At 38.1% G+C, this 14,412-nt stretch overlaps 1 protein-coding gene across 6 annotated transcripts in view; it reads right to left on the reverse strand.

Moving 5' to 3' along the window:
* The window catches only part of LHFPL2 (LHFPL tetraspan subfamily member 2), a 116,176-nt gene that overhangs the window by 22,464 nt on the left and 79,300 nt on the right, over positions 1–14,412 (reverse strand). The gene's annotated exons all lie outside the window — the stretch shown is intronic.

Here is a 14,412-nt window from a genome sequence, read left to right on the forward strand (position 1 = left end):
CATTATGATTTGACTGAAGTCAGAGGCTTAGACTATGATTTAGCTTTCGCCCTTTCCAGCCCAGTTCTGTCAGCTCAAGAGTGAGAATAAATCATCTTTAGATAAGTGGCTTTTGGCTTGGCTTAAGCAAACATCTGAATGGAAGGCCACACAGACTGCTGAAGCCATCCCTGTTTATAAAATAAATCCAAGCATAGTTAGACATTTTCTTCCAAAATTTGTTGGGGTCCAAAGTACAACTACATAGATGAGTTTCTATATCTTGTTTACCATACACAAGCTTGAGCACCTCACAACCCAAAATGTGCCAATCCTGGAAGCCTGGGTTCTGCTTTTTCTGTAATGTTGTTCATTAGCAGTCATAAACTCTCTGAATATGCTTTAAACTATGACAGTGGAAGTGGCTCCTATTTGTGTTGATGTTGACTCACTATTTAAAACAAATAGAAAGAGGCTCACACACTAAGACTCAATTACCTCAAGCTGACCCCCACCCAGGTTGACGTGAGCTCCCACTTTAAAAAGCTTCCATCCTGAGGTGTCATTGGACAAGCAAACTATTCAACTGTGAGTTCACCCTGCCTGGCAGAGGGAGGCAGCCATCAAACCACTGAGGTGAGAGGGACAATGTGGTATGAGCACTAGAGATTGTGCATTTTCTGGGTAAGTGATAAATGTTGGTAAATAAACTTCTCCTCCCACTCGGTGCTCTCAGGATTCTTACAGGAACTGCTGTTGAGAAGGAGATGGCAGGTTTCTGCCAACCCTTCTGCAGTCTTAAAAGCAGCAGAGCAGACACCAAGCAGCATTTCTCAGGAGACAGAAAGGTAGGGGGTGCACCTCTGCATTTCTACCCCACACACTTAGAGGTGACTTGCAAATGTAAGAAGTACATTCATCACACTCCTCTGTCACGAGAGAACAGTGACAAGGATGAGTACTTCAGGAAAGACCCAAATATTTGGTGTGGGCTGTCTCTGCAGACTACAAGGAGCTCTGCTGGCCCTGATCTCTGATAAGCACTGCAAACTCACCACAGGAAGCACCTGGACCAAGAAGAGGGAAGGACACTTCATTGTGCCTTTGTTTTGTTTTCTAAATGTAACACATTTCAAAGTGATCAAAAATATTCAGCATCAGATAACAAAAATGGAGAAGATGCTTTAAAGTTGAAGTGGTTGCACAGCTTCAGAGAAATAGCTGAGAATAAGCAAAGGATTCACCTATGTATTTTCATCAAATTATTGCCAGCCTTAACAACATCCCAGAATAGAGCTTTTTACTTGGAGAACAAAGAGCAGTTTTGATTAGTCTTCACTTGTGAATTAAAGAGAGTAAATATTTGCATATCTCATGAATATTTAACCATTATAAACCTGCCCAGGCATACTAATGAGTGCATTATTATGACAGGTGGTTGAAAACAGATCAGACTAAACAGATGAATTTCACTGGTAATGGAAAGAATGTAGACTTATGATGCATCATGTCTTGTTCCTGCTGGCACAATGTAAGATATGAAATGGAAAATGAAAATATTTTTCAAAATAGTCAAAACTGACTAAAGTATCCTAATTAAAACCCTATTTCCTTTGTCGTTCCTTTGAATTACCCTGTTTACTTCAGCCTCTCCGTACCAAAGGAATGTAGATATAAAATTTGAATTAAACTATCCCTCATGTGCCCAAATATTATGTACACCAAGTGAAAAATAAATGTATAAAACAAAAGAAAATAATTCTGACAATGATTGTTGGTCTCTTGAAGCTGGATATGATATTTATTACATTCCAGTTTGCAAATGCTATGGAATATGCCATCTAATTACAGGTGGATTTGTTTCTAGAATATATCACTGTAAAAGAAACAAATATAAAACTTCTTTCCAACTTAAAAAAAAAAAGGCAGTTGAAATGTACTATTCTTTTTCTGACCTCATTAAAAACCATGGCAAAACTCCCACTGACTTTAATGGGGCCAATACATCACTGAAAAATCACTACAAGAATGAAAGTTTCCAAATTTTCAGACCAACTGCAGGGGAGGTTTAAACACAGAATTCATTTCCCTCTTCCCTCATCCAGACAAAACTTTGCTTATTGCCCCCCCACTAAGAAGAGATCAAGGTAACTCAGATTTCCAGCATTGCCTATGAAGCACAAATTCTCAAGCTGGAGATTTGTTCCATTGCTCTGTATTTGTTGACTTACAAAATTCCTTAAATCTGCAGCCGTTACACTGTGTTTTGAAAATTTACGTGGGATCTTTTGTAATTCCAAAATTTATTAAAGCCTACAATGTTAAGGAAAGCTAATGTGTGGTATTTCTATTGTTGCTTCTCAAGAGAAAATTACACATCACATCAAAAATCATCACTAGGGGAGCAATCTTGGCTACAATTAGTGATAGTCTAACTGCTCAGGAATTCACCAACTGGGAGCAGAATCATGACTTTCCTTTCCTAGTTCGATTCCTCAGTAGCTCACTAAAGTCTCAATCTTCAAAAGTCTCATCTGAAGCCGCCTTTCTTGGTTACCTACATTATCATATATGCAAGCAGACTCAAATATTCATTGTGCTGTGATTACTTCTTCCAACTCTTTAACTGGAGCTCCTAAAGGTGTCTGATCAGAAAAAAAAGAGGTTAGGAAGTCAGAAGGAAGGAACTACGAATATTTGGTAGTAACAAATCTTTGCTATTTTTATACTAAGGATTTTTACTTTAAAAGGAAGGCACACTATGGCTATTTAAATAGTTAATAGTGTGTGCATAAACTAGAGAATCAGACCAAAACCACATGGAATCTGTGCTTATTGTAAAAAAGCAGTTCACTCCCATGAGTTCATTGTGACAGATTTGGAACTACTCTTAATAATTTATTAATATTGTACTAAGATATTTATTATACTAATACATTGGTTATTGTTTAATATATTAGAGACTAGTGAGAAAAACAGGCAGGAAAGGAAAGAATGACTCAGTTGTGACACTTCTCAGCAAACTCTAGGGAATTGCTTACTAAAAAGACAATACTAGCTCAGGAAAAGCCTCACAAACACAGCAGATCAAAGACATGAGGATTGTTTAGGAAGGAACAGCCTTTCAAACTGGAGGGAAGAGAATCTGTTTCAGACAAACAAGCTTAAGAGAAAGGCACCTATGGGATGTGCCTGTTGAAGTTAGGCCAAGATGGAATACCATATTGGGCTCCTCATTTGCTCTGAGACAAAGCAGACAGCCCAGCAAACAGCCTTGGTTCTTTGAATGAAGGAAACACCACTTCAGTTAATCCCCAAAAGGAAATGATTGCAGTGTCTCCTTTCACATTTGTGGCTCTGTCAGCAGAGCAACCACAAAGTTTATGGCTCTCCAGCCTGTCTGAACAGCCAGGGGTGGCTCATCCTTCTGCTGAGACCAGATCCAAGGCTGCAGAGCCAAGGGCTGACCTCTGCAAGCAGGAAGAACCCAGAGGTGTTTGCTCACTGTAAACGCCTGCAAACAATCTTCTACGTCAAGTTTTCCCAGATTGCTACTGCCTGGAAAGACACCTCACAGGTATTGACTGTTTCCCAGGCCCATGGCATGTGACACTCCCACAGCAAGGAGAGGGCACATTTCTCTGGCACGCCAGGACCTTGCACTTTGGATCCAAGACACACAAACGTGACTGAGGAAATGGAGAACCTGTCTTGTCACAAAGATATGCAATCATTCTTGTTCCTCTTAATTCAGACTGAAAGTTGAATAGGGAATATATCAGAAAGTGAGACGTTCTTCAAAAACAATCAATACAAACAAGCACAGTGATGCATAAAGCACGTGTACATTACAGAAACACCTTCACTGAGACTTTTGATGGTATTGGGACTGGGGAGAACCAGTAATGGCTCAAGGAAGTGGAAAAGGGCTATGATGGATCAGAGCTGCCATGTTTCTGTGCTGGCAAGGATGTCTGAAATATCTGGGCACCACATATTAAAGTGAACTTGAAAAGAATGCACAAGAAGCCTTTTATCCAGGAAAATGCAAAGTACTCAGACTGGCATATCTCTGTGCACATCAAATAAACGTGAGCTATAGTTGTTATTAATGGTTAACCTGCTGACTGTGGCCAAAGAGAAGAACTGAAATACTCTCAATACTGTGTATTTCATTCATCAATAATTACAGGAATGCTGTGTTCAGCTGGGATCTGTAAAATGGAAGCTCACTGCAAAGAGCTTGGACAAATCTAGACAAATGGCTGAAATTCTGGAAACTCCATTTTAGACCAAGAAGCAAAAATAAACAGATTATTTAGTTTAGTAACTGGATTTAATTCTAAAGTCAAAGTTGAAGATACTTCTACAAACTGAGCCATGTGCAAAATTCTGGCTTGTTTTAGTGCTGTTTGACTTGCTAGACTAGATAACGCTAACAGTCCTTTTCTGTCCTTAAGATGTATATGACCACAAAAATTAATAACTAATGAGCATTTGTAGAAATTGAAAAGGGCTAGACAAGGGGGAAAGAGCAACTTTCTCAGCTTCACTTTGCTCCAAAAATGCTGTCATGCCTCTGTCTCTTGATGTCAGGCATTCTGTGTCACAGAAACACTAAATTGTGCAAACTAAAACTAAAACATATCCCCCTGTGTGGGGATATGCATATAGGTCTGGTAATGAGCCACCTTACTGCCATACAAATACACAAAAGGAAGGCAAAACAAAAGGAAAAAAGCATAAATAACCATCCTAGTGCTCTGGATGAGATGTTCCTCACTCCTGCAATGAAGTCTGTAGCAATACTGTGAACTGAACCTAAATGTTGCCACTAGAAACTCTAAAATTTTGGGGATATAATGTACTCTGCAGTGTCTTGCACTGTGCCAAACACAGTTCTTGTTCTCCTTCAAACACAATCTTCAGCTATTCCTGTGCCACTTTGCAGATCTAGCCCTGACACACCACATGCATTTGTACTTTTCCTTCTCCCCAAAGGAGGACTGTGGACATGGCCCCATCTCCAATAATGACTTTGATTTTCTGCTCACTGAGAAACGGTTTAGGTATGAAACTGAAGTTTTTTTTCCTGCAGTATCCGCTGCTGAAACAGGCAATTACCACAGGAACATGTCACAACAGCTGCAAAGAAATTCACCTGTAAAGAAACAAACTTACCTCTATAACTAACTTTCTCCACTTGTGCTTCAGAGAGGAACATGAACTTGAAACACCTGTAGCAGATGATTTCCCAAACCTGTTCCTCATTGAAGAGGGTAAAGCTACAGATACTCACAGGTCCCACTAGGCTGTAGGGAGTGGACTGACTTCACCACAGACCACATTTTTACCTATTAGGTTGGGTTAGTTTCTTTCAGTTCTCTGTGACATTAATTCTCTTGAAAGCAAATGCAGTCTACAGACTGGTGGGAGGGCAACATCTGATTGTACTGTTGCCAAAAGGTGGAAAGTTCTTGATTATGTCTTTTCCATTGGGAAATGCAAATGAATCAAAATGTATATCTCAAGATCTCCCAAGGAACAGACAGATAATTATTACTAGGAAAAAGGTCCCTGCATACTACAAGCTTTATGGAAATCTGTCTTCTCTGTAAGTCTCAAACATTTAACTGAATTCTGAAAATTATCTTTAAATATAAGATTAATTATAATCTAATTATAGAGTAGATTGCCTCATTGCATTTCAAGTTCTATGCAAGCATAGAATTTCATGGCAAAATTAAAAGTATGGTACAAGAAACAGTTTCATTAACTGTCCATCAGAGAAGTTGCTATTTCAAACCAATTCTAAACAGTACACTCATTGCATTCTGTATGTTGACATTGACTATTACTAGCATTAATTGGTTCTTTAAAATACATGGTTGCAAACTATAAATTTTATCTTTTATTTCCTAATAAATGCTCTCCTAAAAACCAACTTGTTTAATCAAAGGCAAAATTAATTAGATTTGAACAAATCATTAATGGCATGTATAAAGCTGAAAAAAAAAGATACGGTCATTCAGGCCAGACATGTACTCAAACTTCTCAGAATTTTACTAAGAATTTTGTACCATGACTCCCCAATCTGGGACAAACATCCCAGTTTATGTAGTTGTGTATTTAACTTTATCTCAGGTGATCAGGACATGCTCTTTTGCCAGTCTTTTTCTATTTGGTTATGGTAGGGTTGCAGAATTAAAAGTTCAGATAATGCAGTCAAATAAGCAAAACCATTTAAGCCTAAACCAGCATATTCTGAACAAACCATATTTTCTCTGTTTTTTGCTTTGTTTGGTTTTTTAAAGATGCTTAGCCCAATGTTCTCTCACTTTTGAGCAACAGAGTTATGAGATGTCCAAAGCATCAAGGGAGAGAAAATAAAGAAAACAAATCAAAATAGACTACTTAAATAGAGAGAGGACAAAAACATGCAGGTAGAAAGACCAACATCACAATATATAAAAATGGCTTGGGGATGGGGGGTTGAGTGTTCTTCTAAGTGAAGCACTGCCTAAGTTACTGAAATGTTTTCCAGCAGTGACTGCTACCCGTTATTAAGCTCCAGATATCTGATAATGTGTACAATCTTGCTTTCTGACACAGCTGAAGTTTTGTCTTGTGTGTATTTGTGTGTGTATACATATGTATACATATATATATAACAAAAAGCTTGGAAATATTTTATCATTACAAAGTCATTTTACATTCTTCCTGAATTAAGGTTGCATCAGGAGATTCATCTGTTTTGAGAGATAAAACATTAAGGACATGGAAATTCTTATTTTATTTAACCAGCAGAAATACTTCTATGAAAGTTAAACTTGAAAAATTATCATCTCAAAGCTTTAAGAAAAAAAAACAAAACCAAAACAAAACGTAAACTATTACAAATTCTGCAATCCACTGAATAAATCAAACAGGAAGCAAAACAGCTTCAATGCCTACCCAGTATCCTGAGAGTCTCCCAGCACTGTTAGATGAACAGTGTCTACAGCACTTGCAGATCATCAGTTTGGCATCTCTTGAGCCAAAATGGCACAACAGGCTCCCCTTTTAATAAACTTTATGCCAGAGAATACAACTCTACAGGAAACTGGAAATGAAACTCACTAATCTGTGTTCAGTGAATGTCATATTTAGAAAAAGAAAAGGATTGTTTCTTTTGAAATACTGCTTATCTTTTGCAATTTAATTCATTATCTAGAGTAAGAGTTGAAAGATCCATCTGGTGTTTTGCATAGCATAAATTCTAAGAATACACTGGTTGGTGTACACTGCATTTACTCAACTAGAGTAAACCCGAAGTTACCAAGGTAAAAACCAAAACCCAAACAGGCTGAATGAAGCATTTGAGTCCTTGCTTCTGTAATCACTTTCTCCCTGAGCTGTGATGATGGCAGGAATAACAGAAAAGCAGCTTTCAAAGCTTTTTGATGCAGCCTAGTCTATTTGCAGCACAGCCAGAACAAAAGATTTGACTGGCCTGACTCACCATTTGGATAATGATCTCATCTGAATGGAGCTGTGAAAATACCAATTTGCTTGAGATGACATAACTGCTGTTGCAAAATCTAGATTCCTCAGCAGCTCTCCTAGAAAGAAGGTTTTGTTGTGGGACAGAAGTGAGAGGTTCCTCAAGCAGATGGTCCTGGGGATGTGCCCAAAGGCCAGTTGCTGCATGTGCACAGCCAGGTCAGAGCTGCCAGGAGTGCTGCAGCAGCCCCCTGGCAGCAGGCTGTCTGTCTTCTCACAGCTGCAATTTGTGCTCTGTGTCCTTGCAGGTCCTGCCCTTGTAGGGCTGAAACCCACATCAAATCCTTGCCTTTGTGTAAGGAAAAACTCAGCATGCACCAGGCTTTGAGTGTGAGGCCACCACCACTGGCTTCATTGCTGGTGCCATCTGCACTGCAGGTGATGCCTGTTTTGCAGCATTATTTTAAGATGCTGCCTGATTGATTCTGCATAGAGCACAAGAAAAAATAGCTTATGTTTCACCAAAACTCACAGAAAATTCAGTTTTCTCTGGACTGGAAGAGATATACACAGATTGGCGCAGGAGAGGCCACAGTTGGTGGCAGTTGTGCTCCTCTCTGTTCAAGGTGTGTGTCCTTGGCTTCAAGGACATTCACATTTGTTTACTGTGCATGTTTTTCCCAAGAAAGGAAAGAATGACTTTGTTCCTTTTTTACTACAATCAAAATCTGCTATCCTATTTAGGGAAAGAGAACATAGAAAGCAGAAGATATTAGTTGGCAAAGTTATCTTTTTTTATTTTTCTTTCTTAGTATGGTGCTGCTAAACACTCTTTTTTGTACAGTTTCAAAACCAAACTTAGGGCAATTCCTGTCCTATAAGCAATATTTGTCTTTGCTCATCATGACCATGGCCTTGGCAGTGTGATTTAAGACTTCTGAGTCCTTGCAGCTGTACTGAACTCTCCAATGCTTTTACAAAATACAAGAATTACAAAAGAAGAGCACCACTATTCACTGCAGAGTGTTTAACACATTGTCAAAAAAATTCTAAAGCATTTAGCAGAGTCTTAGTCCTGTTACCTAAGATATGCCCAGTAGCTTGTCTGCCAAATGCAGGCTGAAATAAGAAATTGCAGAAATTGTCAAGCGGCATTGTACTGGAGCCTAATACTGCTTGCAGCATGTGCACACTTCAATTCTCTGTACTCCACAGACATTGCCTTGTATCCAAGAGGGCTTAAAACCAGCCAAAACTGCAAAAAAATACGCTGAAAAAACAAGAATGTACATAGCTCCCTTCCCTAAATGTGTAAAAACTTCTGTGTACTAGTTTTTGGCTTTTTTATGACCTGTTACAAGAAGATAGTATACAAATGGTCTAGTTGTTGGTTTGAAAACAAACAAACAAACAAACAAACAAACAAACATGACAGGCCAGGTTAGATTAGACATGTGTGTCTGAAATGTAAGATCAACATGCTGGTCACAGTCATACCCAGTAAAACAATCCTCTCCCTTGTTTTTAAACTCGTAGTTTTGTTTAAGGGTTTGTTGTTTTTTTTTCACAGGAAGCTATAAAAAGAAACAATAAGCAGAAAGTACTTACACCACAAGCAAATGCAAGGAAGAGATAAGGTGAAATACTAAAAATAAATCTGGAGCAGTTACAAGCTGGTGAGGAAGCAAAGTAACAGTAAGACATCCATGTCTTTATGCAAATAAAGTTAAAAAGAAAATAAATAAATAGGAACCAGCTGGTGAGAGGAAGAGCCTGGTGGAACAAAGCACACTATGGGAATGAAAACACAGGCTGTTATAATAACCTGCACAGGAAAGCTGCACGCATAAAAGAAGGTCAATGCAGTATTACTGTAATCAGAGAAAATAACATGCTAAATATGCTAAAATATGGAGAGGAACAATAGGAATGTTGGACATTCCACTGTACCTGTGTGGAGACTGACAGCTCATCCACACTCCAAGAGCCTGGTTGCTCTTTCTGAGCCAACTCAGAAAGGCTGTGCCATTCACCCTCCAAAAAACCCAACAGCACCACCACTTCTTGACAGCACTGCAGCACAAACAGTCTGATTGACCTGGGAAAGGTCTGACACAAGGTGTCCTTGCACCTTGGATTATTTTCAGCACTCACCAGTACAAAAAGTGACACTACCAGAAGTCTCATAATACAAATGTTAAATGATTATGAAGGAAAAGTGATACTGAATTTTATAAGAAAATGTAAAAGGATGGTAGATAATTTAAATGTGTGCAAAAGAATGGTCAATCACAGTTTAACCTTTGGAAGCTCTTGGGGAATTTGTGAAAAGAAATTTAATAGAAAAGACTGAAATTTATCAAGCAGCAGTAACATTTCAATATTGAAGAACGTAGTGCTGGAGGGTAAAAAAAAATAACCTATACCCAACTAAGATCAAGAAACAGGAAACTTATGAACTCTTATAAGCAAGAGTTAAATCTATAAAGAACATGAAATTTTGAAAGTAAATCTCATCTTTTAATGGACTGTTTCTTTAAACCCCAAAGTTTAAAATACTATATCTTCAGGGGGAGAAGACCAAGAAGGGTCTTCAAGCAGGCAGTGATCTCTCTGTGCAATTTAAATTATATTTTGTCTCCTGAAAATACTATGAAAAAATGCACAGAAGAATGCTGCTGAAGACAAGTTATACTTAATCTGGGTGCACCATCCCATTTTCAAAATCCAAATAATCCCATTTCCTAAGGGTAGACTACCATTGAAAATCTTCTAGCTGAGGGATCACAGCCTTCAAGAGCTCAATATAGCTGCTAAGATTAACAGAAGTTTCCCTTCATTCTGCAGAGTCATGCCCTGAAGATCCTGATGAGCAAATACTAACATTGCTCAGAAAGCTGGAATTACCCTTAGCTTGTTTTGAAACCATCCAAAAACAAGTATCTAGCAGCACTGCACTAAGAAAAATAATATTGACTTGTCCATTCTCTCATTTCACAGAATCACAAGGTTGGAAGAGACCTTCAAGATCATTGAGTCCAACCCAGCCCTATCACCTCAATTAAACTATGGCATCAATTTGCTTTCTAAGACAGCAGAGGAAAAAAAACAATATTCATTTAGGTTTGTTGGCAGTGTACTCATGTACACTTACCACTCACAAGTAAAGCAATTCCTTTATAAGACAAATGAAAGATGCAAAAAGTTAACAGAACAAAACCTCAATTTGCCTTTTTTCCCTTCCTGTCTTGGTAGACATATGGTGTATTTGCATTAATAGTGAAAAACTGGGGATACTGGACATTTTTGAAAAGCATGTGAATGTAAGAATATACCATACCTTGGCTGATTAAGTGAGGCAGCATACAAAGAACACAGTTTAAAAAAAATATTCATATTTAACTTCATAAAACTGGCATTAGCATAGAGCGGATTTTTAAGTCTGGCAATATTCATGTCATGCTTTTACAGTTTTGCAGGGAGAATCTGTTATTCCAACACACATAAACTGTTACGGATGTTGTCAAACCAATGCTCTGTACAAACTAGACAGAGAGAAGAAGGAAAATACATCTCACCCACTTTTTTCCCCCTGCCATGAAAGCAAGAAATTGAGGCCCATTTTTTTCCAATAATAAAATTCAGGCAAAGCTCTCTGAAGTGGAGTTATGGGGATGTGTATTTTGTTCTACTTTGAAAAAAAAAATTGTTAGATATATTCTGCAGATTAATAGATATATTCATGCATAATATTATTTACCTCCTAGTTAAAATTGTGGCTTAAAGCACAAAAAAAAAAAAATACAGACTATGATACTGATCTCTGAGCTGGTAAAATGCTTTCATGTACCCACCAGAATATTAAGACACAAATCCCTCTGGTTAGTGACATTGTCTGAATTCAGTTCCCAGAAGAAAGTAATACAGAATACCAAGGCTGTAGACATATCAGACAGACTTCTCAACTACAGCAAAGCTTTTGAAACAGTAAATAAGTTTTCATAGTTTTGTTGGGTTTTTTTTTCCTCCTGCAGAGAAAGATTTCACAGGATATTGTAAAAGTTCAGTGTAATTCAAAAATCCTAACTTAATTGCCAACAGTTTATGAACTCATCATTTCCATGAGGCTTGCCTTGCTATTTGATCACAGGAATAAAAGCTTCTTTGGACACAAAACACACATCTACAACTGTAATCTTAGAAACAAAATAACAAAGTGACTCAGTTACCATGTTTTCACTTAGATCGGCTGGTATTCAGGAAGTGAGACTCTGATTACTAATCATCTGAGGGAGCCCTTGAAATGATGGGTGACCTTTTAAAAGTTTAGAAGAATAAACATGCAACATGAAATCACTGGGAAACAGCTTCTTAAAGAAAACAGGTAATGGAGAAACTTAGTTGGGAATGAATGCATATCTGACACATCCTGACCTCAATGTTTTGAGCCCAACAAGGCTGAGCACCAGCCCTCCCCAAAAAACAGGGTTGCTTGTTCTTCCTCTTCACAATTAAAACCCAGGCTCACATTATATTCACATTGCCCACATATGCTCTTAACACTAGAAGACTACCTCTGTCAAAAAAATTCTTGTGCTGTGAATTGTGAGCCCAGACAGTAGCTTACACTAAGTCCACCAAGCAGCCATCAGAAAATACAAACAATTAGGGGTTTTCCAAAACTGCGTTTGGAAAAGGCAGTAAAAAAAAAATTGAGTATGCTAAAACTGATTAAATCAAAGGTAACCCTTACAGCCCTTCACTGTATGCAGACATGATCTTTAGTAGAGAAATTCAAGAGGCATTCATGTAGAGGAATTCAATTTATTGAAATAGAAGTCAGTAATTGGATCTGCCCAGAGTAATTGCATATCATAAACACAATGAACTTGAAGCCTTGGTGTATATCAAGGGTTATGAATTAACTAACACCAATGAGATTAACTGAGGAAAAGGGCTAATAGGATACTGATGCACTTTGAATCAGTTATGCTGCTTTCTCAGCTAGAAATAGTACATGAGAAGGAGATAATCTTTTTCTATATCTCAAGAATGTATGTATGTGCTTAGATGTCCAGAGAATTGCAGACAGAAAGATCTGGAATGTTTCTGGCAATGGAGAAAAAAAAAAGCAAGGGAGGTGGGGATGGGATGAGAAGGGGGGTCTGACAGGGGGATGGGATCAGAATGAACCCTACATCAAAAGTTTCATTCTCTTCCTGTCAGAAAGGGGATGGTGAATGAAGTTTTGCTTTCATTTTTTAAAAACAATTGAAACCTCCAGGAATCTGGATATAGCAGAATTCAAGTATTTCCTAAAAGTACAAGATAAATTAGCATGAAATCAAAAAAGACAACATTCAATGAGGGCAAGTAGCAAGAAAGAGAAGTATATAAATACAGACTGAACAACAACTAGCAGTACTATAGAAAAGAAATGTAAAATGGGTCACAAGTGAGTAGGAGTCAAAAGAATGATAAGAGGACAAAAGCAAATCTAAGATGTTCTAATTCAGTAATGTGTTAGTACTCCCACCAAAACACAGAAAGGAGTGATTACATGCACTTTCAAAGCATCCAGCTTCTTGCTTAACATTTCAGAAAAATATGTAGAGATTAGAAGAGAGATCAGAGGACAGAAGCAATGGCCGGAGGTCTTAAAAATGTGACAGGAGGGAAGATACAAGAAGCCTTAATTCATATGAAAGAGTAGGCATGATATTAACTGAACTGATGTAGCTAGGATCCTAGAAACAGAGTTCTGGTTCACAATCAGTCCATAAACCCTTCATAGATTAATGTTTCGTCCAACAAACAATTTTATCCTTAAACACAAAACAGAAGCCTATATGGGTATGCAGTTGTAAAAACAACTACAGCACTGAACAGAGCCATAAGAAAGCATAAAGGAGCAGAAAAAAATCTGTGTAGGGTTACCATTAAAAAAAATCTGTATAAAGATTTTCTCCACCTTTCTTCAAGTTTCAAGTTTCAGCAAGAGCTATGAAGGCAGCTGTGGCTGGGGTAAGCTTGAATGGCTGGACAGAAATGTGGTAAGAATTTCAGGGTGAACTGAAAAGAGCTTTCTTTTCCAGTGCAATCAGTCAAACTTGAGATTCATGCCCTTCACATGGCCAGTCTCTAAATTACAGGACAATAAATCAACCAAATCAAAACAGGATGTGCAGGCAGTTGCAGTGTTTCTTGAACACCTCCTCTGGGATGCAGATGTAAGACACCCAAGGGGGTTTGCAGTAACTTCCAGCCCAGGTGATGCATTTGCTCAAAATGGTCCAGAACTAATTATAAAACTAGATCCCATAACAAAATCTACTGCTTGTCTTCCTGTTGATATTTGCAGTGTGCTGCAGGAACCTGCAAGAACACCTCTGGTATGCCATCACAATCCCAGGTTATTTTTTCCTCAAGTTTTAGTTACATTAGCTCAGAGCTTCTCCACATTCCCCTTGGTAAGAGCTAAGGCTGCATAAAGTAACTATATAAGTGCTAGAAAAATGTTCATATGACACAGTTGTTTGATGGAGAATTTCAGGTTGGGTAAGGGCATCCCCTTACAGGAAAGTGGAATGAAAGTTGTTGTAGTTCAGCCTCCAACTCCATCACAGGTTCCCTTTATCCACCAAAATATAAGTTCTGCCTTAGTACAGAAGTTGTTCAACACTTTCCACTCTTAAAATGTATTTTCATTGCTTTACAACTTTGCCAAAATAGCAGTTTGGGCTGAAACTTTCCACACCAGATGCCTGCCTGAGGCTGATTTTTTTTGCAAAAGTTTCAGCCAAACAATTTAGATATTCTAGAAAATGAAGACACATTTTTCAGTATTAAAAGCTTTCCTTCAAGGAAGAAAGCTTTGTAAGAATAGATAAAATCTTCTACTCCATCAGATGGCTCATGACACTGAGGGATGCACATCTTCCCTGAATTGGC

This window comes from Zosterops lateralis, assembly GCF_965231275.1.
Source record: "Zosterops lateralis genome assembly, chromosome: Z".
Lineage (NCBI taxonomy): Eukaryota > Metazoa > Chordata > Aves > Passeriformes > Zosteropidae > Zosterops > Zosterops lateralis.